Source organism: Centropristis striata, chromosome 3 (genome assembly GCF_030273125.1).
Source record: "Centropristis striata isolate RG_2023a ecotype Rhode Island chromosome 3, C.striata_1.0, whole genome shotgun sequence".
Taxonomy (NCBI): Eukaryota; Metazoa; Chordata; class Actinopteri; order Perciformes; family Serranidae; genus Centropristis; species Centropristis striata.
Window position 1 is genome coordinate 26,530,316 of NC_081519.1, and position 7,127 is coordinate 26,537,442.

Here is a 7,127-nt window from a genome sequence, read left to right on the forward strand (position 1 = left end):
TTTGACATTTATTTACATTATTTACATTTTAAGTTGCAGTCAGTTGCAGTGATAGTCCCAGAAGCAGTTCTTGTCCTCTGAAAAGCAGAGGCGGACATCACACTTGCTGCATTGGGTATTTGTATACCCTTTACTGCAATGTCTGCAGCGTCCTCTTGTCGTCTTGCATGGAAAGTGTCCAGTGAGGTCTCTGCGCACATCCAGAGGGGGGTGTGCACATGTTTTTTTGGAGGAGGGACCGTTTGGACTCCCATCACCCAAGGACGGTCTCTTTACAGCATCCGAAGGGCTCCCTGCTGCGTCTGGGCTCCTGTTGCCTGCCGATGGCCGTCCTCTCTTTGGAGTTTTGGGTGCTGTGCCCACCTGATTAGGAACAAAAAGAATAAATATATCAATTTATATACATCTCAAATACGCATGAAGATACCAGTCAAATATATCACAAACAAGGTAAATAGCAGGAATAGATAATTACCAGAATGAGAGAGGATGCAAGCTCTCTTTGCTGGTGGCATTCTGAAATGGAAAAAATAAAATTGAAACAAATGTACACTGTATATACAAATAGCACACATGCTTACTAGATTCCGGATGACGAGCAGGAAAGATCTGGTGGTGGGGAGACTGATTTCATTTTGAAGTGTTTACACATTGCACTGAAGTAGCCAATTCACACATTTCACAGGCCATACAATACTGTATGATTGACCTATCGTAGACTGTGATTATCATCCTAATAGGAATGCATGTAGCCTCCACCTTACAACCACACCTTACATTCCTGAACATTAGCACCTGTTCCAGAACAATGCAACAAGTGCACCAGGAGCATCCCCCACAACTGCTTTGACTATGAATTGATAGGAGCATTTTCTTATCAATAGAGACTAAGACAAAGGGCAGACATGCACAAACAGAATTTCTTTGGTAAAAAGTCCTGCATTCTGTGATAAGGAGAAAATACTGAGAGTGTTGAAGGTGGTTAAAAATCATTATAAGTAAATTAAAATGTTTAGATACAGCAATATATCTTTGCACTTTAGTTTCTAATACAATAAATATGTAATTCAATATAAGGCTCAGGCTAGAATGTGTAAATCATGTGTAGTTTAAAGTTATATTGTAAAAATTTTAATTGAAGTTCCTCTCAAAAACAGGGCTGTTTTGACTACCACTCTGACCCAACGTTGTAATATTGCAACACTTATAAAACAAGCTCTAAATAAAATGTAGGGCACATTTTCCACAAACATCACATATGTTCATGTTCTAGACACTGTAATAAACACAAAAAAAAATATTCAAAGCATTTTACTTACTTGAATCAGATTAATCCAGTCCAGTAAATCGAAGGGATGTTGCTCGATCAAAAAATTGGAAGTTGTGTGACTTCTTGACCCTAGGGCGGGCCTTATATACAAATGTTGGATCCAATCGCATTGTGAGAACAAACAATAGGACCCAATGATCATGTTAATGTGGTTGAACCAAAAAAAAAATAAAAAATTTAGAGGTTTTTTGGGGATAACCAAAATTGTTGTAATTCTGCAACACTGGGTCTTACAGGGTTAAAAGGTGAAAAAAAGTTGGTAATATTTTTTTCTACATTTCCTAAAACCAGTCTAATGTCATGGGGTCCTTTTTGACCCCTGAGGACCATGGGTGCTATAAAACTGTATAAAACACGTACAAATGTAAGAAGAAAGTTAAAATTTATATTATCTATAAAGGATGCAGAGGGGCACATATGCTGAAAATTTTGCTATGTTTCTGGGGTGCTAGGTGTATATTTAATTCAAATTATTATATTCAGCTTCATACTGATTTTTATGAATAAGTGATACATTAATTCAGTTATTTAAAACATTAATAGCACATTATTGTTACATTGCTGCAATGCTCACGGTTGTCATCATGTTCTAGATAAACACTACTTCACCTAAGAGACTTGAGTATCCAGTTCTTCGTTGACCTTCAGCATTCAGTTGTTTGTCTTCACCTTTTCAGGTAAGCAATTTTAAAAAATTGCTTTTGTAATGTTGAGAAACACTGAAATTATTATTCATGAAGAACTTTCAAGCACTGTTCTGTGATGTCATGTATAGTGATATACAAAAATATCTGAAGGAATGGTGTATTTGGGATAATCAATATTATTAGTATTATTCATGTATTTATTTATTTTTAAATCAGAGAATGGGGGGGGGGGGGGGGGGATAGATTATTAGAACAAAAAGTAGTAACTAGTAAAAAAAATGGTAACAATAATGTTCATTCATTAATTGACGCTTGGTCAAACTCTCATCTAATTAAGAATTGCTGTCTCATTAACATGTTGTATTTATTTATTTTGTAGGCTAAAACCTGAGAAGCCATCACCATGTTGTTGTTTGTTGTATTTCACATTATACAGATTTTTCAGCATGTGGTCCTCAATATATAGTATAGAAGTCACTGTATTTTCTGACTTTTCCAGGATTCCTGTGTCCAGCATCTTCAAGACAGACCAAGCTAACTTTTCATATTTTTTGCACATTTATATTTAGGTTAGGTTAGGAGTAGGTTAGGTTTATAGTAGAGTATTTAGTTTGTATAGTTTAGCTTTTTATGCTGGTCTAGGGACAGTTAACTTAGCAAATTAATTTAGTTCAAATCACTTACAGTTGCATATTATTGTTACAATTGTGTTATTTTGTGAGTTATTGTTGTACAGGCTATTGTATATTGCAGGACCAAGTGAGTCGAGGAAGACCACTGCTTCCAAGATGCCGCTCAGAAAGTGCGTTGGACAAGTCTCGACCTTGCAGACAAAGACCTCCGTCAACCAGCCGGCTGTGGATGATGGATAACGCACCCACAACTCCTTCTCCAGTCTACAAGGTATGGGTTTGTTTTTTTCCCCATCACAGTGGACACAGACATGGCCTGATAATACAATCTGCTATCTTAACTACTTCCTTTGAATAATAAAATATTAATTCACAATTGAGTATTTATAATGTATGAATAAATTTGGTATTGTGTGTCATCAGTTTCTGAAAATACAGACACCCCCACAGTCCAAGAACAGCTGGATGACCTCTGGACCCACTTGCCCCCGTTCACCAGTTGAAAAGATAGGCTTTTTTAAAAAATTCTTCAGTTGTTAATTCTGCACAAAGTGATACACAAAACATTGTATGTATTCCATTTCAACAAACACAAACATGAAATGTATATTTAAATACATGACTTAATGCAAATCAATCATACTAAACATCATCTTTTTTTTTAACCAACCATTGCACACACAACTTTTTTAGATTAACAAAACTTTTGTGAGATTTGTAATTGTTGTTTCTGGGGAGGGGGCGGAGAGGGTAAGTCTAAACATTGCATGCAAGAGACCAACACCGGCATCTCAGGGGAAAGCTATCTGTATAAACAACTATCAATCTACTTGGTTGCTTCAAAATTTTACGATAGTTTTGCAAATCCTGACCCAGAGAGAAGCACATCAAACAAACAGACAGAGTCGCCAGTTCGCATGGTCTCGGTGGCAGTCGCCGGTTCGCATGGTCTCAGTAGCAGCCGCAGGTTTGCATGGTCTCAGTGGCAGTCACCGGTTCACATGGTCCCAGCGGCAGAGTTACTGGTTCACATGGTCTCAGCAACAGAGTCATCGGTTCACATGGTCTCAGCGACAGAGTCACCGGTTCGCATGGTCTCAGTGGCAGAGTTACTGGTTCACATGGTCTCAGCGACAGAGTCACCGGTTCACATTGTCCCAGCGGCGGAGTTACTGGTTCACATGGTCTCAGCGACAGAGTCACCGGTTCACATGGTCCCAGCGGCAGAGTTACTGGTTCACATGGTCTCAGCGACAGAGTCATCGGTTCACATGGTCTCAGCGGCAGAGTTACTGGTTCACATGGTCTCAGCGACAGAGTCACCGGTTCGCATGGTCTCGGTGGCAGTCGCCGGTTTCGCCTTGTCTCAGTAGCAGTCGCAGTTTCGCATTGTCTCAGTTGCAGAGTTACTGGTTCACATGGTCTCAGCGGTAGAGTCACTGGTTCACATGGTCTCAGCTACAAAGTTACTGGTTCACATGGTCTCAGCGGCAGAGTCACTGGTTCACATGGTCTCAGCGACAGAGTTACTGGTTCACATGGTCTCAGTGACAGAGTCACCGGTTCGGTTTGTATTATTAGCAGAGCTGAGCCCAATCAACACCTATATACCAAAGCACTGTTTTATAGGTCTTGTATTTTTTGAAGATATCCTGATGTTGAATTCACATTAAACATTCCTGGAAGGAGTTCTCAGAGACATCCTGGTATGTAGACTTGCTAGATGGTTTCATCTGAAGGAGTTCCAAGATGGCACAGCGGATGGCAGCTTCAAAACATGGATCACCTCGTTACATGACGCTGGACTGCACTATGAGAGGGCACGAATATCAAGCCTTTGTGAGATCACTATGAAAGCCCTAAGGCGAAAAGCTGGGACAGATCTTTCCGGCAATATAGCAGGACATTTGCAGGACGGCACTATAAAAGAGGCTTCTTAGCCTTCTGTGATATCTGACTTCCAGCGCAGACAAAGTGACTGATATCTGTAAGTAAATACCCCAATCCTCGCGTCTTTGCACTGGCTCCCTGTTCATTTTCGTATTGATCTTAAGATTTTGTTGTTTGTTTTTAAAGCTTTGAATGGACTGACCCCATAGTACATCAAGGACCTCATCCAAATCTATACTCCAGCGCTCAAAGTGAGGTCCGAGGGCCAGCTCCAGCCCGTGGTGCCTAGAGCGAGACTTAAAACCAGGGGGGACAGGGCTTTCTCTGTGGTGGGCCCCAGACTTTGGAATGCCCTCCCCCTCCATGTCCCAACAGCCCCCACGGTGGAGTGCTTTAAGTCTCGTCTTAAGACCCATTTTTAGTCCCTGGCTTTTTAACTTTGCGTGAGTTTTGTGGTCCTCTGTGTCTTTTATTTCTTTTACTACTTCAAACTACGTCTTTTATTTATTTTACTATCTGTTTCATTTTATTGTTTTATTTATAGCATCATTTTAGAGTAATACACTTATTATTTATTGCTGATTGTTATATGGAAATGTTTGTTTTATTGTTGATTCTATGTACAGCACTTTGGAGATGTTTTTGTTGTTTAAATATGCTATACAAATAAAGTGGATTGGATTGAAGTAAAATCATGTAGAGTGGTTGTCTTACTGCAGTAACCTCCTCAAAGACACTGTGCAGCTTAAGGCTACAAGAAGTTATTTCTTCCTGCAGCCGGCGGATTATCTCAACCATGGGGGACAGAACCCAATGTATATCTTTAAGAGTTTTGAGTGATGCTGTTGTAGCCATTTCATAGTGTCTCTGAGCTGATCTCTAAGGTACTCTGTATTTTGGACTAAAAACTCCTTTGTATTCCGGTATCCATGTTCCTGACTGTCATTAATGTCATGTTTAATTTCCATCAGAGGTTGATTTAACTATGGTATATGTTCCTTTTCAATTTTCATGTCCCACACCATTACTTCTAGTTTGTGAACTGAATGTTGCAATTCTTCCAAGGGACAGGAGGTTACAACTGAGCAGTTAGAGAGTCACCATCACATAAATAATCACCATCATTGGTGTTGCGAGATGATTTCTGGGGGTCGCCAAATCATTTTGGAAGTCAGCTCTGACTCCACTGTGTTAAAGTGTTCATGTGTTTTAGTCTTTTTAGTCATTTTGTGTCTTTTTTTGTGGTAATTTTGTGTCTTTTTTGGTAATGTTGTGTCTTTTTTTTTGGTAATTTTGTGTCTTTTTTTAGGTAATTTTGTGTCTTATCTGGTCATTTTGTGTCTTTATTTGGTCATTTTACATCTTTTTTTGGTCATTTTTTTGTCATTTTGTAGTCAATTTGATTCTTTTTTGGGTCATTTTGTGACAAATCCCAAAGTAGCAAGTTATTACTTTCCAAGGAGTCTCTGGCTTGAAGCTGTTACACACTCAGGAGGTCAGAATGGACCTTTAAACTTATTGTAAAGGACTTAGATTAAAACTAACAATAAAATATAAAAATATATATAAATGCACAGACAGAGAGATGTTTTAGTTGTTCTCTGCTTCATTATTTGTCCAAAATTTGTCGCATCAACTGAGTTTGTATGATCTGAACTGTGAGACCCTGTTCAGTGAGGGGGGGTCACAGACAACATGCATGTTAAATTTGGGGTCGCGACTCAAAAAGGTTCAGAACTACTGGTCCAGGGTATGGTAAGTTACACAGCTATCTTTTTTTGCCGAGTATTTAAAGAAGAAAGTCAATGAATGCCAGATTCCTATTGGCTTAACAAGGGAGAGTTGACTGGGGTGTGGATTTTGAACATTAAAATATAGACTCAAATAAAGCAGACAATTTTTATGGCAGATTGCCACACAACATGGGCTACTGCAAGCAAAAGTGGCCCAAATCTGTTTTGTTTTTTTTGCTTATATGTATCTGTTTTTGTTTTGTTTTGTACAGTATGCAGCACAGATCACATGGAATCTAATTATTTTTCAAATCAGAACTGGGTCTTTTTGTGATCATAAATCTATAAAAACTTTACAGATTAATATTTTTTTTCTACTTTTTTCTGCATAAACCTCTTAAACAACGTCTGCCCTGCTCAAAACTACCAAACATTCAAAGAATTTTTTTTTTGAGAATTTTAACCCTTTAAACCCCAGTTTGATTGCACAATGTCACTGTTTTTCAAAGAAAAAACTAAGAAAATTGAGTTATTTTCCATATAATGAATAATTTTTGGCTGGGGCATTGGTTTTTATCACAGCCTTGGGTAGGTCAAAGATTAAGAACAAAATTGATTTTGATGCATTTTTAGTTTTTTGTGTAGTGTCAGATTGAAAATGTACTACCCTTTTATGGCAGACATCTCCACTACCAAAAACACAATAAAACTATTACTGATATATTTTTTTTCAACTTTTTTGGGTTAAATCTTTTGATCAACTTCCGTCCTAATCAAAACGATCAAATATTGAATAATCATCAGGAATTTAACCCTTAAAATGCCAGTTTGACTACATTATGCTAATATTTCTAATGAAAACAAGATTTGCTGTGTTTTGTTAGATGTGTGTGTG